The sequence below is a fragment of the Lynx rufus genome, unplaced genomic scaffold (assembly GCF_022079265.1).
Source record: "Lynx rufus isolate CCGP_SWC_20201006 ecotype Redwood Valley unplaced genomic scaffold, mLynRuf1.p SCAF_6, whole genome shotgun sequence".
NCBI lineage: Eukaryota > Metazoa > Chordata > Mammalia > Carnivora > Felidae > Lynx > Lynx rufus.
This window is the reverse complement of record NW_025814878.1, coordinates 141,693,729-141,717,996: the sequence shown is the minus strand read 5'-3', so window position 1 is coordinate 141,717,996 and position 24,268 is coordinate 141,693,729. Positions and strand designations below refer to the sequence as shown.

At 48.4% G+C, this 24,268-nt stretch overlaps 1 long non-coding RNA gene across 1 annotated transcript in view; it reads left to right on the top strand.

The window, feature by feature from the left end:
* Positions 1-24,268, top strand: part of LOC124529282 (uncharacterized) — a 75,342-nt gene that overhangs the window by 40,660 nt on the left and 10,414 nt on the right. The gene's annotated exons all lie outside the window — the stretch shown is intronic.

Here is a 24,268-nt window from a genome sequence, read left to right as displayed (position 1 = left end):
TGTTTGAATATATTTGGGGGAATGAGCTTATTTTTGGAGATTTGAATGGCAGTTAAGCCAACCCGAAGGGGGAAATTAAAATGTGAGAAATCTAAAGCACGTAAGGAAAAAAAACTGGAAAAGTTTTTGTCTCCCTTTGAAGGTAGAAGATTAACACACACACACACACACACACACACACACACACACACACACACACACCCCAGGTGCCAGCCAAACACAAAATTGGCATGGCTTCTCTCCAAAAACAACCCATGCAAAGTCTAAAACAGCATCCCTCGGTTTTCTGCCTCCACTCGCCCCAGGGTGGGTAATAGGCCCTCGGGGGGCCCCTGGCATAATGGGATCTGTGGTCATCCTGCTGCTCAGGGACCAGGCACTTTCCCTCATCCTGATGGGACCACTGTCAAACCAGCACCGCCTGCCGTCACTCATCTTCCTTCTTGGCGGGAGAAAACCTGGAGGAGGGCGGGTGGAGACAAGCCCAGCGTGCGTGGTCGGCCACAGAAGATCTGCTGCTGTCCCCTCCAGCCCGAACAGAACAGCAGGGGACACGCTGGCTGGGGGTGCAGGCAGATACGATGAAATAGAAGGGTGCTGTGCTCGCCTCCGATTGGCTGGTGCTTGGTCGCTCGGCTTTGTCTACACCCTGCCTGTGCTCACCAGCTAGTCGATGCTTTTTCGCCTCCTTTGTTCAACAACCAGACCCTGCCAGAGCTTCCTTTTTAATTTCCAGCTTTCCTTTCTTTCTTTTGGGACTGGATATCACTGTGGCTTTACCTGGCGCATTGGTTGCTCTTTTGTGATATTCAGAAACTGTGCCGCTGAGACAGCAAACACATCACTGCTCCGGCTTCTGTTAACGTGCTGCTCCGCAGCTACTCCTTTTCAGTGGGTGCTGCTCCCGGTCCCGAGAAGGGCGCTATTTTGTGCCTGGGGCTTACAAAATACAACTACAGCTGTGTCTCTTTGTTCGCTATCCTCACAGACGAAAGAACACGCAACTGCACTGAGGTCAGATCGATCAGAATATTTGTAGCATGTGAACTCAGAAGTGAATTCTGAACTTGGACTCGCTTCTTATTTGAGCACATAAGCACCTGCACTTCACGCTTACCTGTTGGAAACACCTGCGGCTGGAGAAAGACCGCTTTTGACTGCAGGTGTAAAAAAGTCAGACTCAGAATAACCAGTAACATTACCTTTAAAGGCGATGAGCGTAACTGGGGTGTGTTGATTCTGAGACAGAGAGTTTTGTCAACCAACGTGGAGGAAGAGTTAAATAAAAACAAACCTCGAGGGGCACCTGGGTGGCTCAGTCAGTTAAGCGACCGACTTCAGCTCAGGTCATGATCTCGCAGTTTGTGGGTTCGAGCCCCACGTCGGACTCTGTGCTGACAGCTCAGAGCCTGGAGCCTGCTTTGGGTTCTGTGTCTCCTTCTCTTTCTGCCTTTCCCCGGCTTGTGCTGTCTCTCTCTCTCAAAAATAAATAAACATAAAAAAAAATTAAACAAACCTTGAAACCCCTCTTACCCAAAGATACTCTTAAAGTCTGAAATCAAAATACATTCCCTGGATTTCCTTCAGTTGCTGGATGATAGGTATTGTATTTTACAAATACATGTTCTGGGAAAAATTCTTAAGCCACTTTTTTTTCTTTAAAAAATTTTTAAATGTTTATTTATTTTTGAGAGACAGAGAGACAGAGCGCAAGCAGGGGAGGGGCAGAGAGAGGGGGGACACAGAATCCGAAGCAGGTTCCAGGCTCTGAGCCGTCAGCCCAGAGCCCGACATGGGGCTCGAACTCACAAACCGTGAGATCATGACCTGAGCTGAAGTCGGACGTTAAGCCACTGTTGTAATTGAATTTTTTTGAGCCAAAGGTGGTCTGGCTGAGAGGGCGATAAGCCACATATCTGATTTCAGGGTGAATGGGATTAATGAATTAGCTAATTCGGGATTACTCCTTCTCGGCTTTGATGATGCTCAGTCATTTCTCTCCGTGACATCGCCTGCCTCAGGCAGCCGGGTGTGGTTCCCGCGACCGCCGTCACTTCCACACGAGCTGTACCCGATTGCTCTTGTGCTGGGCACAGTCAGGTGTCACTCTGGCCAAGGGGTTGTGTGCCCAAAACTGAATGTGATCCAGAAAGGAGCAAACTGCCATCCGTCTAAAAGATTTGATTCTCCTTAAAGGGTGCTGTTGCTTCAGCAGTTTCTTCCAGTACTTGTAAGGGGAAAGCGTGAAATATGGGTTGTGTTTCCTACGGAGAAGGGCAGGAAATCACAAAGCTTCCATTCTCTGAGAGCTCCCTGAACGGATGAGGAGATACGGGTGACTGCAAGCCCATCTTACACCGAGAGCGCTTTAACGGCCCAGTACCTGCCAACGTTATTACAACTATTCAAGACGTGGGGCGCCTGGGTGGCTCAGTAGGTTGAGCGTCTGACTTCGGCTCGGGTTGTGATCTCATGGTGCATGAGTTCGAGCCCCGCATGGGGCTCTGTGCTGACAGCTCAGAGCCTGGAGCCTGCTTCGGATTCTGTGTCTCCCTCTCTCTCTGCCCCTCCCCCGATCTCTCTTTGTCTCTCAAACACAAATAAACACCAAAACAATTTCAAAAAACTGAGGTCGGCAGCCCCTTCCCCCAACATATCCTATTGGTTCTCCCCCTCCCCCAGAAATGGCGAGTCGTGCCTGATGGAGATCTAGAAAGTGTGCTCTTTGTGTCTTTAACTTACGGGTCTGTGTCTGGAGAAAGCACTTCCGTGAGGGTGTTCGAGGGCTTGGCCACTGGTGTGGGAGGGCCGCCGTGCAGGAGGGGGAAACAAAGTCAGCAGGGGATTTGAGCACAGGCACGCAGTTCCCTGGTGATGCCCTGCCATGCACTCTCCCGCGGGGGGACTCAGACGACCTCCCAGAGTGGATGAGAAAAGACCTCACGGAGAGACAGACGTTGGGGGCACTTAAATCACACACAGTGCAGGCCGGCACGGCTGTCATTTAGTTTCAGGGAAGAAGTGTGGTGTTCATCGTAGCTTACAAGCCCCTCCTGTTCGAGCCAGGTATTCCTTTGCTCATTTATCCATTTAGTAAAGGGCTAACCGAGCACTGACTCGGTGCCAGGTGCCGGGCTCGGCTCGGGGTGAGGGGGGGCTCCACGAGCATCCAAGGGGCAGTCCAGGAGGGGGAGAGAGAGGCGAGTGGGCGAGATTAGAGGGCACACCCCTCCGAGGAGCTGGGAGTGAGTCACACGTGGGCTGCGCAAACAGGAGGGACAGCTGGCCGCGTCCTGGAGCCTTGGGGGCCAGGGAAGGGTTTCTGGAGGAAGCGACGGCTGATCGAGAGCGAAGTGGAAGCACAAGTTGGCCAGGCTGAAGGACTGCGGCAAGGACGTCTCGGAGGCAGAAGCCAGCGGTGCAAGGCCTGGAGGGGAGCCAGACCACAAGGACAGGGACGCACACGGGGCCAAGGATGGCCAGAGCCGAGGGGGGGCGGGGCGGGGGAGGCACCCCTGGAGCTGGCCAAATCTCCGTCCCCGTCGCCCGCGTCGCTGTCCCCCAGCTCCCCTGCTCGGCCCCCTCTGGATCTCTGGGACGGCACAGGAGAGTGGGACACCCCAAGTCACAACCACAACCACGCGCGGTTGCACTGGAGCCCGAGGCAAAAGGAAACCTGTCACCCGTGTGTACCTTTCCCCAGAAGTGTCCTCCCAAGTCCAACCGAGTGGAAGAAGGGACTACAGCCTTTTACAGTCAAAACACCGGAGTAGCTATCAAGTCCTTCCCTGCCCCATCTGTCTACACAGCCGTCAACGCCCATAACACCGCGGGGCAGGGCCCAACCTGGGCTGATGAGGGCTCTCATCACATAATAACACCGGGCCATAAAATAAAATAGCCACGGACAGCCCGTTTCTATCTTGTTCATCGGCGGGGAGGGGGGTTGTTTTATTTTTTCTTTTTTGTTTTTTTTTGCCCGTGATTTAATCTATAGATGAACCCAGAAAGAGAAGTAGGAGTCAGGTAGCACAACGTATTCTGAAAAATGCTAAGGACTTTGGACGTTGTCCTTGGGGCCGTGGGAAAACAACGAAAGGCTTTAAGGGAGTGAAAGGATTCGATTTTTTGGCGTAGAAAATCTCACTCCAGCTGCAGGATAGATCTTGGATGTTCCATCTGCCGTAAAAACATCTGGACTGATACAAACACGTCAACTTGATTCACAAAAACCATGCAAATGAGAAACACATTTGTAAATATGTGTTGACTGGTACGTACGTCCGACAGTGAACACACGCTTGTGCACAACTTTTCAAAAACACACTCCTGTGTTTGTGTACGTGAGCGCGTGTTTTGTTGAGATTCCCAGAGAATTACTGGAGCAGGGAACGTACTACAGAATATAAATTGCAGAGAAAATAGTTTTCTATCCAAAATATAAGAGAGCAAAGAGGGGCGCCTGGGTGGCTCGGTCGGTTAAGCGTCCGACTTTGGCTCAGGTCGTGATCTCACAGCTTGTGAGTTCGAGCCCCGCGTCGGGCTCTGTGCTGACAGCTCGGAGCCTGGGGCCTGCTTTGGATTCTGTGTCTCCCCCTCTCTCTGCTCCTCCCCCACTCATACTCTGTCTCTCGGTAATAAATAAACGTTAAAAAAAATAATTAACAAAAAGAAAGCAACAGAGGAAGTTATAACAGAAAAATTAAGGGAGAGAAATTAAGGCTACTTTCTACCTGGCAATCTTGGTCTCCCACCACCTCCTTCACCTGAAATACTTCCGCTCTCCTAAGAATTTCGCCAAAGGGTCCACTCTTTCTTTCCTCTCCAGACGTGTTGGGAGCCCTGAAAACTGTCCGTGAAACTCACCCGGAGGACCTAAAACTGAGTTTGGGATGCAGTAGGTCTGGGACGGGTCCCCAGAATAGAGATTTCCATCAAGCTCCCAAGTGACATGATGCTGCTGGGGACCCGGGGACTCACTTTGAGAACCACTACTCGAGACTGGTGCTTCTTCTCAAGCTTTATTGTGCACACGGATCCCCTACGTGTCTTAGCCAAAGGCAGCACCTAAATCAAAATCAGCGTTTCTCACCAGGGGCTGATTTTACTCCCAGGGGCCTTCGGATTCCCTCTGGAAATAGCTTTTGGTTGTTATAAATGGTGGTGATGGGGTGTTGACATCTAGAGGGTACAGGGCGGAGATGCTTCTAAATATCCTGCAGGGCCCCCCACGAAGAATTGTCTAACCCAAAATGCCACTGTTGTGAAACCTTGATCTACACCATACAATTTAGACACCCTCTTAGACCTCACAATTGTGACGACAGCCGTCTCTTCGGGCAAGTGCGATGTCTGATAGAGAAATTCTGGGGCTCCCCTCCCTGGGAAGCAGGCACCACCTCCCGCCACACCCCACCCTGCCTCCAAATGCTGGCCACATAGCACACTGGAAAAGCTTTTTTAAATTAACGTCTCAAATGGTGTAAAGGAGTCGTTCTCAGCTCAAAGCTGGACAGTAGAATCACCTGGGGAGTCTTGAAATCACACAAGCCTGTGTCCCACCAGCAGAGGTTCTGATTTACCTGCTCTGTGTGCTGGTGTGCTTGGTGGGAGTTTTATAAGCTCCGAGAGTTGTTGGTTCATGGTTTTTTGTTGTTGTTGTCATTTTAAAATTCGAGTAGTTAGCCTACAGTGTAGTCTGGCTTCAGGAGGAGAACCCAGTGTTCATCCCAGCAAGTGTCCTCCTTAATGCCCATCACCCATCTAGCCCATCCCCCCCGCCCATCCCCCTCCAGCAGCCCTCAGTTTGTTCTCTGTATTTAAGAGTCTCTTATGGTCTGTCTCCCTCTCTATTTTTATCTTATTTTTCCTTCCCTTCCCCTACGATCATGTTTTGTATTTTAAATTCCACGTATGCGTGAAGTCATATGATATTTATCTTTCTCTGGCTGACTTATTTTGCCTAGCATAATACCCTCCAGTTCTATCCACATTGTTGCAAATGACAAGATTTCATTCTTTTTCATTACTGAGTAGTGTTCCATTGTGTATATAAACCACATTTTCTTTATCCATTCATCAGTTGGTGGACATTCAGGCTCTTTCCATACTTTAGCTATTGTCAATAGTGCTGCTATAAATATTGGGGTACATGTGCCCCTTCAAAACAGCACACCTGCATCCTTTGGATAAATCCCTAGTAGTGCAATTGCTGGGTCGTAGAGTAGTTCTATTTTTAATTTTTCGAGGAACCCCTGCACTGTTTCCCAGAGTGGCTGCACCAGTTTGCGTTCCCACCAGCAGTGCAAAAGAGTTCCCCTTTCTCCACATCCTCACCAACATCTGTTGTTTCCTGAGTTGTTAATTTTAGCCACTCTGGCAGGTGTGAGGTGATATCTCATCATGGTTTTGACTTGCATTTCCCTGATGATGAGAGATGTCGATAAGCTCCAAAAGTCAATCCGGGTGTAGCCAGGGTCGAGAACCACTGGCATCCCACCTTGCTGGGGACCCAGCAATTGACAGTACGGGAATGGGAAGAGACATGTGTAGCCTCTTGACCATGTATATGGTTGCAGCTGAAGAGAGCCTTCCATCCGGAGACGAGTTAGGCCCGTGAGATATCCCTCACGTAGCAAGCATTCATTGGGTAGTATATGTGAGTTGTGTATTATGTGATGGGCTAAGAACAGAAAGTTGAAGAAGTGTGAGGGCTCTGCCTTGCAGGGACCACCCAGTGCATGCAGACATCCCCAGTGTACAAGACGATAGGGCTGGAGCAGAAGGACAGGCAAAGTGTCAGGGTCGCACCGGGGAAGTATCACAAGGAAAGAAGTGGTTTGCTCTCCCCAGAGGGGGCCCTGGGGGAGTTGGGGCAAGGGTTCCCAGAGAAGGCAACTTCTGAGCTGGGTGTGGAAAGTGAACGGTGCTGTTTGGAAATGTCAGGCATATGGGCACGGTTGGGCCATCTGGTATTAAAGGAAGCAGATACACTGGTGGCAAAGAGAGGAGAGTAGCCCAGAGCTGGGGAGTCAGCGCGGCCAGTTCACAAAAGGCCTTGCACTCTGGGGTTTGGGCTGTACAGGCAAGAGGGAGCCAGTGATGGTTTTTAGGCCAAGATGTGAGGTGAGGTTGGCTCACCGTGATCACGCACGACCTCGTCACACAGTCCACGAGCGGACTGAGCAGGGGAGCCTTGGGTGTCGTGCTACATGTGGCCAGAGCCCCTGGTTTTTGCAATATCGTAGCTCCCAGACTCTCGGCCCCAGGCTCGCTTAGTGCAGAGTCTAGTGGATGATGAGCTTGACAAAGGGCCAAATTGGCCCTTCGGGACTGGTGGTTTCCTGGACCGGGCCAGGCTGGCTCAAGCCCCGCCCCCCATGGCCACCTGCCTACTCCCCGCCCACCCCGATGCCGTCACTCCAGATGGGCTCTCGGGGGGGGCCGTTCTCCTCTTTCCTCAGGGACCCACTCAGAGAATTCATTCCCTCTTCAGCAGACTGTTCCTGGGGCCTCCGGTCTCCTCCGCGGCCACGGTCAACATCAGGGAAGGTCTCTGTGGACTCACAGGCATCCCCGTTACAGGGCAGACCCACAGCAGAGTCCAGGGGCCTACTAAGCCTGGGGTCCTGCTCTCCAGCACAGACCCTCCTAATAAACAGAAGGTGATGCACAGAGGGGAGCAAACACCCTGCATATGCACGGACAGCCTTGGCCTAGTTCCCAGGCCTTCCACACAAATCACCAATCTCTTCCTGTTAAAACTGAGACATTAACTAAAACAAGCTTGGAGTAGCATCTTATCTATACAAAGCAGGCCAAAGAATAATGGTAGTCCTCACTGCTGACGAAATTATGGTGAAATGAATGTATTCATATACTGTTGGAGGCACGGTACATTTATATAATCCTTTAGAAAAGCAGTTTTGCAAAACAATTTAAGAGCCATCAAGATATTCACAGCCTTTAACACAGTACTGATAAAAAAAAATCAAGGCTAAATGCACAAAAGGTGCTTGTTGAAGCATTAGCTGTGATATCAAATGACTAAAAACAACCTAAATCCTCAGTAATAAAATAGCTTAAATTACGACACATCAACTAAACTGAACATGGTGACCTGTGACAGAATAATTAAGAAATTAAGTATACACAGAATGCTTTGATCAATGAGGATTATATTCAGCTGCAAGTAACAGACGAGCTTAACACAATGGCTCAAATAGCATTCACTTTTCTTAGAAATCAAGAAATCCAGTTTTATCGTTGGTTCAAGGCCAACATCTCTGTGAGTCTCCAGAGCTTTCCTCTTAGTGATAAGATGGCTGCCAAAGTTCCAGCCATCATGTCTATGATCAATTCAGGAAGAAGGGATGAGAGAATGCCCTTTAATGAGGAAAATGAGAATGTTCCCAGAAGCACCCCGTAGCAGGCATTCCTTATGTCTTTTTGGCCAAAACTGGCTCACAGATCACCCCGTCTGTGATGCTGTAGGGGAAAATGGAGAACAGGATGGCCACAACTGGTTTACCACCGTCTGGGACTGAGCCACACAGGAGGCAAGATAAGAGTTCTATTAACAAGAGGGGCGCCTGGGTGGCGCAGTCGGTTAAGCGTCCGACTTCAGCCAGGTCACGATCTCGCAGTCCGTGAGTTCGAGCCCCGCGTCGGGCTCTGGGCTGATGGCTCAGAGCCTGGAGCCTGCTTCCGATTCTGTGTCTCCCTCTCTCTGCCCCTCCCCTGTTCATGCTCTGTCTCTCTCTGTCCCAAAAATAAATAAACGTTGAAAAAAAAAAATTAAAAAAAAAAAAAAGAGTTCTATTAACAAGAAAGAAGGGGGAAACGGGCATTTAGGGGGAAAGTGACAGTCGTCCTCAAAATCAAATGATGTGAACCCTTTGATGACAACTGTGTGAAACTATGTGTGCATTCAAGCAAGGGTTGGCCAAAAAGAAAGATGCAAAAGAAAAAGTATATTCGTGTATAGGATTACGCGTGTTTTTCCTAAACGTTCTATAATACCGTTCATGTAATTTCTAAAGGAAGCAATGTCTTTCAGCATCAAAGACACAGAGAAAATTACTCCAAAAGAGCAGTGGCTTTCTTGGTTCGTGGCCACCTTTACCATAAACTGGGTTTAGCTCTCAAAACTCGTGAAGGATTCCTTACCAGCTGGTTTATTCTCTTCAAACTGAAAACAGCGATAAGTTCTGATCACATCTGCCCTCCAGATCCCCCTTTTGCTACTGTGCCACATTAACGTCAAAGCCTCCATATTCGCAAACTTTCTCTTCTCGTTGAGCACGATGGCGGTCACGCCCTTGGCTGAGCATCTGTCTTGTTCCTGCATGTCAGAAGCGTGTGAGAGAGGACGCCAGTCAGATTTGCTAAAGATGAAGCAAGTCCCTGAAAGTGGTGTGGGCAGGAGCTGGCTGGTCTCAGGCCAGGAGTTTTGCAGGGAAATTCTTGCTTTGGTTGAGGTACTGACTAAGTGGCTGCTAGGATTTCTTCCAATGCGTCGTCCTCATCTGTACAAGCTAAAGTTGCTGTTACTTGTCTAAATAGAAATTCCAGGTGGTTCATCTCCCTCCAATATCTAAGAATTGTTATAAAAATCAATCTGACAACTTCTAGTCCCATTAACCAGTTTGAGTAGGAGTTTGCCAAGTCTGTGGGCACCTGCAGGGCCCTGGTGCCTGCAGCCCTCCCATCACCCCAGCAACAGCCGGGTATACTCTGTGCCTTCAATTCCCACCCAGCAAAACTTCCCTACTTCTATCTTTGAGAGTCCTGCCTTCTCGCTACTGTGATAACAACGAACATGTGCTTCATTGCCTCCCCCATTTTGGGCGCCCTGCCCAACCTGTGTGAGTTCAAACAGCCCCCTGTCTTCCAGGGACGCAACGGTGGGAAGCTCAGGTTTACTGTGTGAGGAAGCGAGCAGGAGCTTTATTGCTTCTTAATCATCTGACTTCTCCCCCGTCCAAACTGTCCTTCTTCTGAAATTGTGACATTGCGTGCATAAATCCAGATCTCAGGCATCTCCTGAGGAATTAGAAGATCTGCCCACCTTGGCCGGCATTTCTCCCGGCGACCTCTGCAGGGTGGGGTAGAGGCTGGCCTCGTTAGCCAGGATAAAGCTTCCTTTCCAGAAAGGGCACGGTTTCCACCTTTATCCACGAAAGCCAAGGAGTTCATTGCCATACATCGCCTTCTGTCTTCCTGCTTCTCTCATTTACCTTCCTCTCCCGGCTCCTGAAGGTGGGTATTTGAGTTTGCAATCCTGCTTTAAAGATTGCAGACAAGGCGCACTTTGCATGGTTGTCCAGGACCCTGGAAACGACCCAGCGAGCAGAAACCGTGCAACGTGGTCGTCATGATCAATGGGAAAATGATGATTGTTCCATAAACTTTAAAAATGTTTATCAAAACATGAAAAACTTTTCCAGCACCAGTTATAAATATACAAGGAAGTGGCGGGAAATGTAACACTAATGTTTATTCAGTACACTGGAGTTTAAACATCCGAAACGTCGAGGAGGAAAGTGTTTGATTTCTCTGTAAAAACTTCTCAGAAGTAGTTTAAACTGTGCCGACCCTCATAATTGACCATGTGCGGTAAGCATCTTTTCTTTTTAACTTTTTTAATGTTTATTTTTGAGAGAGAGAGAGAGACAGAGCGCAAGCGGGGGAGGGGCAGAGAGAGAGAAGGAGACAGAATCCGAAGCTGAGCCCGACGCGGGGCTTGAACCCACGAACCGTGAGATCGTGTCCTGAGCCGAAGTCGGCCGCTTAATCGACTGAGCCACCCAGGCACCCCCATCTTTTCTACGACCTGGCGAAGTGTCATGATCCTTTCTAAGGGTGGGTCAGCTTCCAAAATTTTATCCTTTGTGCCTTCCGTATCGTGAAACGTATCCGAGAGGTTTTGTAACGGGAAGTTTTGACAGGTCGGTGAGTCTTCCTTCGTGTAGTTCCTCTGGCTACGACTCCCTTAGTTAGACCGTCACCCCCACGGGCAGTTAGGACTCCTGTAACTCACCCTGCGCTCAGCTGGATGCCACATTCCCTCTACCCGCTTTCTGTTTCTTCACTGCATTTTCATCTTTGCGGACCAGTTCTCTCTTTCAGTGGCCCACTTTTGTAAAACGTCACGTGGTTTGTCACCAGGAGATAAAGAAGGCCACAAAGCCACACGCTTTGCTGTCTGTGCTCCGGTGGTCTGACATCACTGGTCACTGATCCTAAATGCACATCAGTCATTTCCGTAAGTGATTTGTGGGTGGAGCTAGAAATGAAGTTTGTTTGTACTTAACACGATCACTTACAGTTAACATACCCCAGCAACCGGGTCGTTGAGGGACTGGTGTTTCTTAACTAGATCATGAAAACTGAAGTCACTGTGAATCAGAACCGTGCAAAGCGAGAACAACCTGTAACCTGTCTTTTGTGTGACAAGACAAAGTATGAAAGCTCCTTAAGACCTAATATTTCGAATGGACTTTAAAAGTCACCCAGGGCCTTCCGGCCTCCGAAGGAGCGTCCCTTTGTAGAGCATCTGATCTCATGACCGTTCGCAGAGCCCTTGAGAAAACAAAAAATTATCACAGATTCTTTGCAAAAACCTGCTGTGGCATTAGTACACCACTCTGACCACCAGGTGGAGTGCTAGGCTCCCAGTCTTGCCCCCCACAGCCTTGAACTTTCGAATAGTTATGGTAGACACAAAAAGGACTCAGCCCATATGGTGAACTCTGTCTATGGAATCCTCTCTTATCCCAGAAATCAGGCACAGGAAGAGGGTCACGGCTTCCCTGGGGCAGCCTGGAGCGAGCAGATTACGCTCTTACCCTTTGACCTGCCGTCTCCAGGATGCTATTTTTTTTTCCTTGACCCTTTGAGCTGAAGTTTGGTTATGGGCCTGGGGGATGAGGACAACACTTAGTCAGTTTGGATGGACACCCAGCCTGAGCAGAAGGACCTCTCATGGCTCCAAATGGCCCAGCACACCGGGAGCCCAGAGTAAGCCCTCATGGTGAATTTCATGGGCCCAAATTCACAGGCGGGATTCCATGGATGGCCCTTAAACATGTATATAGATTTCCCTTGGGAGCGTAACACGGGACTTGATCATAACAGTTAGCTGGCCAAGGTTTCCAGAATCCTGGATCTCATCTATCTGGTAGGAAATCACCTTGGTGCAGTATATACCTCCTAGTGCACAACCAGGCAACCGTCCCAGAGGTCACACAATACAAAGGCTCACAGATTGAATTAAAATGCTTACATCACACAGGCTATCAAGTCAATTTAAAATACAGAGCATGGGGCGCCTGGGTGGATCAGTCAGTTGAGCATCCGACTCTTGATTTTGGCTCAGGTCATGGTCCCAGTGTTGTGGGATCAAGCCCCACGTCAGGTTCCACACTTAGCATGGGGCCTGCTTAAGGTTCTCTCCCTCCCTCCCTCCCTCCCTCCCTTCTTCCCTCCCTGTCCCTCTCCCTCTCCCTCTCCCTCTCTCTCCCCCCCCCTTTACGCCTGTCTCCTGCTTGTGTGTTCTCTCTCTTAAATAAGATAAAATAAAATAAAATAAAATGAAATGAAATGAAATAAAATGAAATAGAATGCAAGAAGTAAGTGGGAGGTGATCTCATAAGGTAACACAAAACAAGGTGCGGATGGGGTAAAAGAACCATAGCACTTGAATCCTAAAGTTTAAAACTCCCCTGTCCTGTCTTTCTCTCTGTTTCTGCCACATTAGCCTTCACCACTGATGCTCTGATTGGTCACAACAGCAACTGAGCTTTGCACAGGGCGGTCCACAGGCAGAAGTTTCCCAGATGTGATGATACGTACTTTTCCGACAGATAGAGGCATAAGGACAAGTATGCCCGGCCACAGCTGTAGCTCGTTGATTAGCCCATCAGCCTATTGAACAACCGTGGGCTTTATTTCTATTTCTTGGAGAGAGAATGTGATAGGCCACGAGGGGTGATAGATACCAACCCACGAGGGGTTGGCCAAATTAAGGCCTTCTGGACACGGAGGGTTCCTGCATATTTTGTATACCCTGAGTACTTGGGTTCTCTTGTACAGTTAGCATTTCATAATGTCTGGCGTATAGTATTTCATGAACACTAGGGTGGCGTGTTCATTCTTTTCTGTCTACGTGTAACATACACGTGCTCTGCTTCCCGACTGCTTAGGTTTACTTAGCACGTGTTATGAGTTTCATCCATCCCATATGGTGTTTTCTTTCTCCAGAATGACAACGTTCTCAACAATGCAACAATTACACACTACCCGTCACCCCCAGAACACTCAGTTCTCTCCCTCTAACACGCCAGACAGAGAAGGTAAAACTATAAACCATCATTATCATAGTAAACAATACGGAAACAGCAAACAACGCACCCGTGTGAACGTGAGCCCGCTCAGCCCAGTCTTTTCCGAAGCCCCAGACAGGGCTGTGACTTGTGTCAGCTTCCCTAGACCATGAGGCCACCCGAAGCGCCAGGCATCCAGGTCGCATCGCTTTGCCACCTGCTCTACTGTCTTTGCAACGTCCACGCTCCTATTTTGGTCTTGACTTCTCTTTTGTGCATCCTCATCAGAAGCGCTATTCGTGATGTTTTTCCAATATCTATCTACTGCAGCTGATTAGCTCTTGTCTTCTGACAGGTCCAGGAGCTAAGACTTTTATCTTTTGAGTGCACTGAAACATAGTCTAGAAACATGTCACAATACAACCGTATGCATCATTTACTTTTACATAAGCCAGCCCTCTCACTGTGAGAAAATGCCCAAAAACTAGGACTGCGGGACTGAACACTTTATTTCTGATGTTGTATTTGGCCTGTTTTATTTACACCGGTACAATAAGAGATATTGAGTAATGAACCCTGTGCAAATAGCTGCATCACAACAAAAAGAAACTTAGTAAATACAATTGCAGAGTATTTATTTATTTTTAATTTTGTTAATGTTTATTTTTGAGAGAGAGAGAGTGAGAGTACAAACAGGGGAGGGGCAGAGAGAGAGGGAGACACAGAATCCGAAACAGGCTCCAGGCTTTGAGCTGTCAGCGCAGAGCCTGATGTGTGGCTCGAACTCACGAATCATGAGATCATGACCTGAGCCGAAGTCGGATGCTTAACCGACGGAGCCACCCAGGCGCCCCTGCAGAGTATTTACATGTGATTCTGACTAGTATGACTAATCAATAGATGACATCTTTTCTGCAAAATCACTGTTCTTTGAGGTTTTTTGGAAAATGTACCAGAAGAGTTTTTATAGAATAAGTTTTTGAAATCTGAGGGGAAATTTGAAACAAGATACTGATTGAAAGTGTGTTCAGTGTTCAACAGAGAGATGAAGTGAGATTAAGAGGCAATTCACAAGGCAACATGATCCACGATCAAATCTGTTTTTTCAGTCCCAGCTAATTCATTCTTGTTTTGTTGGTCTCGGGTTAAGCTCTGTTCCGTGGGGCCTGCCTCTGGACGGAAAGAGTCCTGAAAATCCCGACCCAGCCCTCGGGTAGAACCTGATGGGCGTTAGGTACCATCTGTTATTGAGTCTTTGATGGTTCTTCAAAAACATTCAACTTCAGAGCTGTGGTTTGTAGCAAGGGGCTTTAGACGAGCGTGAGGAGGAAGACAGGAGCCATCTGTTGATGACAAGACAGTTTAGGCCTGGTTATTTTATTATATTTATTACTCAACATGATCGGTATGGGTCAGGTACTGTGAATAGGGAGGCCAGTGACAAACGTCCAGTGGCCTTCTGATTCTCCCTGGAAGGTTCGTGCTGTGCCTACCCCCGGTGACCAGGGGATCTGCGCCTGGGGACAAAGTCAGTTTGGTGCCAGTCCTTACGTCGTGAACATTGCACACCCCGAGACCGTAACTAGACTATGCCTGTGACCCTCCATAAGGATTTCAGTGCACTCCATCTTGTTCCCCATGCGTCTCGTCGTGCTCTCTACATGATTCAATCCAGTATGTGATTTGTGCTTCTGAACTTGGCCTGTGAGCCTCTCTGCTCCATGACCCGTGGGATCATTTGTCCTGTCTATCCCGGGAACTCTCCTCTGTGCCGAGGTGATCTCCCACATGACACCACCCATTAGTCGCTTTGCCATTAAACCTCTTTCTACCCTGGCCTCAGCTGACAGGATGCCACGCACTCCACGTCACGCGTCTGTTGGCCCGCTGAGGACGCTGAGGCCAGCTGGCAGGTCAGTCCCGTAGCTGGTGGAGCAGGGTAGGACCTGGTCCTCTGACGTCAGTGTCTCCACCACTGCCACCCTGGCCGGGCCCGCAGCCTGTCTCCTGCTCAGCCATCCCGGAGAGTCAGGTATTCAACGCTTAAGGCTCGTCCTAGTCTAGAAAATTCTCCTGTATTCCGAGTGGAAAGTTGGTTCTTTGTGGCTTTTATCTGCTGATCCTGCTTCCGTGCTGTGAACGAACTCAAAGAAGTGTTCGCACGGCTAAAGAAATTAATCGTCCCTCCTCCCCTCCAGACCGCACACGCCTAGCAGTATCCGCTGGTCCTCATAGGACAGTGCTGTTCAGACTCTCGGCCATCTTGGGTTGATGATGAAACGCAATGCCCAGCGCTGAGCAGAGTGGTCCAGATGAGGTCAGACAAGCACAGAGCACACAGTAGGACAGCTGCGTCTCGCGAGCAGAATACTTCTATTGCCACACGGCGTTATTTCAGTTTTCTGGCAGCTGTAACATATTGTTGGCCTTCACCGGGGTCAGCTGACTTTAGCACTATTTCCCAAATGGTTGTGTCACGAAACACTGGTCTACCAGACATACTCGGGGTGCCTTAAAAAAAAGCGTTCGGTGCTCAAGCAGGTATGTGAGATTCTAATTGAAAGTTCAACCCGTTTCTTCACTGATGAGTCCGCCAAGAGGCGCTACGACGTAGTGATGAAGAACATGGGCACCGGCTCAGGTCACAGTTCTGACAGCTGTGCGACTTTGGGCAGGTTACTTAACGACTCTGTGCATCAGTGTCTCCATCCGCAGACTGGGACAATAAAACAGCACTGGCTACACAGGGTCGTCAGGAGGGCTAAAGAGCAAATATACAGGAAGGTCTCACCACGATGCCCAGTATGTAATAAGTCCTTGGAAAACATGAATTAATATCATGCAATGCACCATGTGAACCTCCTGAAAGAGAATCCTGTAGAGGAGGGTTTGTTTGGACTCGGTTTCCCATCATCTTTATCACGTCGAACTATTAAGACTTTTTCCAGCCTCTGTCCACGCTTGATATCTGGGACTTGAATGCAGGACTTCATAATCTGTGGCTGATGTATGTTGCCCTGTTTTTAGTACATTATTCCAGCCTCTCTGCAGCCCCCGAGTGTGGGCTCTGTCAGTGATTCCGTGAACTACCATTGCAAACGATGCAAAATACAATAGAAGTTTCCCAGGGTGACTTCCCACTATGAGCAAGACTAGTTTGCAGACAGTTATCTGCAGTTACCCTCTGCGTCAGCCCAGACATCGCTTTATCCGGGACCTATGGATGCTTATAGGATTTGTGTGGGGTTTTTTTTTTTTTTTAGATTACAACTTTTTTTGAAATTTGATTTAAATCCAAGTTAATTAACATATAGCGTACTAATGGTTTCAGGAGTAGAACCTAGTGATTCATCACTTTCGTAGAACACACAGCGCTCCTTCCAAAGAGCGCCCGCCTTAGTGCCCATCACCCATTAAACCCATCCCCCCGCCCACGTCCCCTCCGGCAACGCTCAGTTCTCTGCATTTAAGAGTCTCTTATGGTTTGCCTCCCTCTCTGTTTTTATCTGATTTTTCCTTCCCTTTCCCTATGTTCATCTGTTTTGTTTCTTAAATTCCACATAGGAGTGAAATCATATGATATTTGTCTTTCTCTGACTGACTCATTTCTCTTACCGTAATTTCTAGTTCAAAGCACATTGTTGCAAATGGCACGATTTCATTCTTTTTGACCAGTAAGTAATAGTCCATTGTATATATAAACCACATCTTCTTTATCCATTCGTCACTCGATGGACATTTGGGCTCTCGCTGTACTTTGACTACTGTAGACGGCGCTGCTATAAACATTCGGGTATAGGATCCACGCCGACCAGCCGCTGGTCCCAGAATTCCCTATTTCTTATTCCTAACTCATCTGGAATGGGAAGTGTGAGCGGCAGAGGTGGGGGTGGAAGGGATACAGAGTCATCTGGTCACCTCATGCGATGAAGAAGTGGCAGGAGGTACAAGGACCGGCTTGGCTGTCCTGAGTGACTGCCTACATTCTCAGGCTTACCATCCAGTCTGGTTGGATTTCCTGGGACAATGTGCTCCTGCTGAGAGATTCGGGGCCAGTCAGCAACTTGTTATTGTCAAGTGATTCTGCTCACTTACAGCCTTCTCTTTCATTTTAGTGGGTTTTTGTTGTTGGTTTTCTTGGTTCGTCTGTTGTTGTTGTTGTTGTTGTTGTTGTTGTTTTTCCATCACTTGGCTCTACCTCTTGCCTTTCACGACCCAGGTTACCTCCAACTGCTGTGTTGGTCATTTGCTGGCAATGTTGGGAGAGAGGAAGCTTTTGAATTGCAAGCAGTGACTGACCCCTTTGCTCCCAGCAAAGTTTGCCTTCTTTCCTCTTAAACCAGCACAGCCAAGTTTACTGAAACAAAGACGGGTGCGTCCCCAGGATGGAGGTCCCTGCAGAAGATACAGAGGGAATGATAACGGTCCCCAGAGTGCAGTTTCCTTGTGGTTTTCAGTCAATGTGCCACTTTCAACTGGGAAAAGTGAAGGGCCCTCCCAGCATGGAATTGTTCACAGCAGAGAGGATGGGTGTCATCCCGTGTGCTGTGCACGGGGAGCGTTTTCGGGGGGGGGGGAGAATGCTGATTGCATTCACTGCACTTGGAGTTGTGCTCGTTGAGTTGATGGGATTGGCTGGCAGAGCGGCTGCGGGGGTCCCCACCCCCGGTCCCCAGTGCCAGCGTCCACAGCTGCCGTGGGATGTGTGTGCACACTACCAGTGCGACTCCCACTGGGTGCCAGGACCCAGGGGATGCCCAGACACCTGTTACTGCCAATCAGTGTCTGAGCTAAGACCTTAGGGCGGATTTCATTTCCTAAATCATGGGTGAGTTCATGTAAGTAATAACAGTAACTGAAGCTTGTATTTGATGGAGCGTTCGCGAAAGGCCGAGTGCTTTAAACCTATTCTCTCTCTCATAATAACTCTTAAAGACGGAGACTATTATAAAAGCATTCAAGTTTTATACGTTAGAAAATTATGGGGCATCTGGGTGGCTCAGTCGGTTAAGCGGCCGGCTTCGGCTCAGGTCATGATCTCGCGGTCCGTGAGTTCAAGCCCTGCGTCTGTGCTGACACCTCAGAGCCTGGAGCCTGTTTCAGATTCTGTGTCTCCCTCTCTCTGACCCTCCCCCGTTCATGCTCTGTCTCTCTCTGTCTCAAAAATAAATAAATGTTAAAAAAAAAAATTTTTTAAGAGAAAAAAAAAAAGAAAAAGAAAATTGTAAGTAATTTGTCCAATATGTAGGATTAGGCCCAGCTGTACGCGTTAGAAAACAGGGAGACTTAAAGAAAATGTGTACAAGTGGATTTCTTTTTTCTCTTTCCTGTATTTATAGGCCAGAAATAAATAATGCAGGGCTGCTGTGGTGCTCCAAGGCGTCAAGATGTGGGACTCTGTCCATGTGGTCACCCGTTTTTGTTCCCATGTGGTTTTTTCCTCAGGGTCCATGAGGGCCACTCACACTCCAGCCTTCACATCCTCATTCCAGCCAGCAGAAAGGGGGAAGGCCAGAGAAGTGTGTGTCCCACCCTTTAAAGACACTTCTCCAAAGTCACACATAATGTTTCTGCTTGTATTCCATTGGCTAGAACTTAATCATGGCCACACCTGCCTGCAAAAAGGGTCAGAAAAATATATCTGTTCCAGACAGCCATGTGCTCAGCTAAGACTCAGGGATTCTAACATTAAGGAATAAGGGGGGGAATGAGTGTTAGGGAACAGCTAGCTGTCTTGGCTGTAATGAGAACCCAAGTCAGCCGGCTTCCAAAGCTTATATGCGTATTTTAGCATTCCTGACAATCTGGCCTCCAAGCAGAAAAATTAGGGAGAAATTTCACGAGGTCACCAGACCCCAAGAAGGAACAGTACGGTGGAACTGCGAAGCTGTATTTCCAGAACCACATCATCCTTTCAAACCACTTTACTGAAGTCTAATCGACTAACTGATGTACAATAAGCCGTGCATATTCGAGATGTACAATTTGACAAGTTTGACATACGCACGTGCCCATGCGAACATTACTGTGATCGAGAGAATGAACATTTCCTTCCTCCTCAACACTTTCCATGTGCCCCTTGAAATGCATTCCTCCTGCCTCTCTTTGACCCCCTCCCCCAGGGATCATTGATCTGTTTTCTATGGCTATCGATTATTTGTGTTTTCTAGAGTTCCACATAAACGCGATAAAACATACCGTGTTTTGATGTGGCTTCCGTCACTCAGCATAATTATTTCGAGATGAATCCATGTTGTTTTAGGTAAGGACCCATAGACTGTAATTTTTACCACTCTCTCTCTTAATCTGTAGCACGTCTTTTCCTTCTCTTAACAGAGTCTCTCAAAAAGCACAAGTTTTAGGGGCACCCGGGTAGCTCAGTCGGTTCTCAGTTCAGGTCATGATCTCACGGTTCGTGAGTTCGAGCCCCGCATCCGGCTCTGTGCCGACAGCTTGCGGAGCCCGGAGCCTGCTTGGGATGCTGTGTCTCCCTCTCTCTCTGCCCCTCCCCCGCTCACGCTCTGTCCTCTGTCTCTCAAAAATGAAGAAACGTTAAAAAATTAAAAACAAAAAGAGAAGTTTTTCATTTTGATGAAGTGCAATTGAACAATTTTCAGCAATGCAGTAACTACTTTCAAATGGACGTATTTCACACGTAAGCCCTTATCATGACCATCTGACAAACTAATACATTACGCCCATTTTATATGCAGAGAAAACACAGGAACACCAGCCAAGTACTTTATGTGCTTCCCAGGAAATGACACAGTGAGCAAGTCACTGAGATCAAATGTTCTCCTTTAATGTCTGAAAGCATTTAGATACTAAGAGACTTTTTTGAGTCTAGAAATAAATATTTAGTGCCTGAAGAAGTGATAATCCCACCTGGCCTAGGAAAGGGGGGTTAGCAAAGCACAGCACTAGTTGAGAATGAATCTTACCAGGGCAAGCGGAACAAGGCAAACTGAGTCACTTCGAACTAAAACAGAAAACTTCACTGAATTAGTATGGTTCGAATGGGCACTGTTAGTCACAGAACTACTGAATAATTCATTCTGCATGAAGAGACAGCGAAACTAAAAAAATCTGGATCTTGGAATAGGAACAATCGTTATTACCCATTTTATTTCATTTCATTTCACTTTATTTATTTATTTCTGTCCAAAGCCGATAATTACTAACAGTCTTTGGAAAACGGGTTTTGTGGAGAAATGCTTTTGGTTTTCGTTTCCTATACTTTAGAATTATATGGATTTTTTTTTTTTTACCACAGATATGTTTTCCTTTTGTTCCTAAAAGAAAGGAAGAGAGAAATCTTTTGAAAAAGTCAAAGATTTTGCTAAGACATTATTAACCTTTGAGAGGTTGATACTGAGGCAAACACTCTGAACTGGGTTTTTTTTTAATCAGTTCCTTCCTCAGAAGTCAAATAGTGTGGAGGGATGCCTGGGTGGCTCAGTCGGTTGAGCGTCCGACTTCAGCTCAGGTCACGATCTCACGGTTCGTGAGTTCGAGCCCCGTGTTAGGCTCTGTGCTGACAGCTCGGACCCTGAAGCCTGCTTTGGATTCTGTGGCTCTCTCTTCCTGCTCCTCCCCCACTTGTGCTCTCCCTCTCTCCCAAAAATAAATATTTTGTTAAAAAAAAAAATAGTGGAGGCCCAGCCTCAGGGGCCATGTCTAGAGCAAACTCAGTTTCGGTAATGCCAAGGGCCGGAGTAAGCCCTGTCTCCTCTGTGCTACTTTGGGCTTAGAGAATAATAATTAGCATTCATGGAGCACTTAGCAAGTGCTAGAAGGCCTTCTGAGCATTTCACAAGTATCACCTCACTGGATCCTCTCCACAACCCCGGGAGGTGGTGCTGCTGTAACCTGTGTTTTACAGATGGCAAAGCTGTGGCACAGAGAGGTTAAGTGACTTGCCCAAGGTCACACAGTAGGCAAGCGGTGGAAGCAGGGCGGAGACTCCAGGCAATATGGCTGCGCGAGGCACTCCGGCATCATCCCCTTAGGCCAGACATCCGGGCTGCAGGTGACACGAGACGAGAGACGCAGCGAGCGCTGGGGGCTGGCCGGGAGGACGCGGGCCTACTCAGCACAGATCCATGCGCCACGGCTGCAGCCAGACGAAGCGAGGGAGGGCCCGGTTGCTGGCAAAGTGCCAGGACATGTTCCCCAGAGGGAGAGAGAGAGAGAGAGAGAGAGAGAGAGAAAGCCCTTCCTTCCATCATGTTTCATCCTCCGTCTTTGAATCTCATCCCCTTCCTTCCGAAATTCACAATTCCTTCTGCTTTGGCGGAGGAAAAAGTTGCAGGGCAAGCAAGAATTTATGCCGTTTTCACCGTAGAGCCCGGTGCGGCTCCACGGGGGAGGGGAACCCGGGGAAATATTTGTTGGGGTTGATAAGAGCTTTCCACTGACTCGTGAGGCAACCCTGGTCTCACAGGATGCAGAAAGCAGCCGTTGAAAGTCTTCTCCAAAGATAAAAGTCTTTATGACCCTGTTGGTTTTCATCCAAACCCTACACCCTTTTGTTCAAACGGAGGAGAGCAAAAGCAGTGGCGCATAGAAAAGAATTTCAAGTATCCGAGACCCACCCCTGTTTTTGTATCTCACGCAGAGGTGCAGAAAGTTATCCCACAGAGAAGCAAAGCGGAGGAATTCGAGAGAGAAGCCTGGGACAATGAATGAATGTGCTCATTCAGGGACCAGAGAAAGGATGCTTTCCCTCTCTGCGGGCCCTGTCCAGCTTCGCTCTGCTTCTCCCGATCCAGACTGAGGTGCCTTCTCCCCCCAGAGCCCAGCCTCAGCAGGGTAGGGGGGGGAGGGCAGAGAGCCTGGCTGAAGGGCTGCAGCGAGGCTCAGCGCCTCCCTCCTTGACCCCACGGCACTCCTGCCCGTATCCCACTCGCACCTGTGAATCGACAGGTGCTCCTGTCCACTTGGAGAGCTACGCGCCCCCGTCTCTCTTCACTCGCCCTTCACCTTCCGGGCGTGAGGGGACAACTGCCTCCTAACTCTCAAGCCATTGTTGCTCCTGTGACCCTGACAAGAAAGGAAGGAAACCCACGGCGTAGCCGTTGTCCTCACAGGGGGGAAAAGTACACGACTCTATTTTTCAAAATCCATTTGGGTAAAAATGCACATCTTTGTAAAATGTTACGTTGTTGGGTCACATTTACGACGACCAGGCATCCTGATTTTGCTCGCTGTCGGTGGCACGTAAAAGGCGTGCGGATGTCCGGCCACCTCGGGCACACACATCCCCGCTATAAGGGCCTCAACCCAAATGGTTCCAGTAGATAAATGAGGAAATGCTCTCCTCGCTTCGTGAATTTCTGAATCTGGGCCAAGCTGCCGAGAGAGTAATTCACAGTAGTTCCTGGTGTCTGTCGAGATCCCAGCAGCTTCTCAGCAGCTCCAGGATTAACAAGGCTGAGACTGCGGAAAAGCGAGAGATTCGGACTGCATTAAACATTCAAGGCCACGGAGCCTGTCTGGCATGGACCTCCCTGATGCATCCTGGCAGGAAGGCTCTACCTGGGCACATGGCTGCTCACAGGCTCTCTCTTGCCCACCTGCACTGCTCCCTCCAGGATTTGGTGGTCGGAAATGTCACTGGCCAACCAGCAGCCGTCATAAAATTGACTGCCACTTATACGGTTCTTACCATGTGCCAGACGTCTAACCTCATTTAATTTCTACGAGGGACGTAATTCTGTTCCCACCTTGCGAACGGAGTGTGGCCAAGACACCTGTGAGTGGCTGAGCAGAAGTTTGAACCCAGATCTGCCGGTTTTAAAACCCGTGCTTTTAATCACCACGATACACTACCAACTTGCTTTCAGTACTCAGCCCAGGCTTGTAACTTTCCAAATCAAAACTAGTCACATGGAGGACAGATGTCGTATGGAGGACAGATGGGTCATCCCTTTGCCTCTGGTCCCAATACGATGCGGAGGAAGTCTTGAGAACTGGCTTTTCCCTTCCCCAGAAAAGCGGAACTTAGAGGGTTTGCATCAACCTACAAATGTCGTTGTTGTTGTTGTTTTAAACACCAGATAGTGGGTTATGCAAGGAAGAGTAAGATCCCACTCACATGAATCTCATCAGGATCTTTTTCAAATGGGAAGCTCCCTGTGCCCAGAGAGAAAACACATTTCTACCTGGGTACGCGCAAGGTAGTGTGACTTAGACGGCGTATGGTCCTCCCAGGGACAGGAGATTTACCGTAGGACTTTTATTTTTTTATTTTAAATTTTTTTTTAACGTTTATTTATTTTTGAGACAGAGAGAGACAGAGCATGAACGGGGGAGGGGCAGAGAGAGAGGGAGACACAGAATCGGAAGCAGGCTCCAGGCTCTGAGCCATCAGCCCAGAGCCCGACGAGGACTTTTAAAAACAGGGAGAAGAATGTCATGTTAGGGCTAAGAAACCAGAAAAGTAAATAAGTAAATAGAATCTACAGCTTTGCAAATAACTCGCCCGTCATTGAAGGTTCCTCCCATGGTTTTGGGGTCACCCAGATATAGACCCAGGGGGAATGGGCAGAGTGGAGTTCTCTGTGACCATAATTGAGATACACCCCTCTGCAAGAGGAAAACCAAGCCCATTGTTTCTAATTGTTCCCTAAAGAGCAACAGAAAGTGTTGAGAGGTGAATTATAGAAGGGAATTGGGGATGGGAAGAATTCGTTCGCAAAGTAGAGGAAACCGTCTTCCTGCTTTATCCAAAAATGTGTGAATCTCAATAGGGTGCATCTAGAAGGTGAGGCTTGTGTCAGCTACATTCTGTCAATGTCCATCCTGGGCCCTTTTCTCATCTGCCCCGAGCTCTCACATTGCTGTGAAATTCTCCCACCAAAAGAAATAGTGTTGAACATTTCTTGGAAATGTGACGCGTCACCTTATTTAATTCTCTCTTGCCACAACCCTATGAGGAAGGT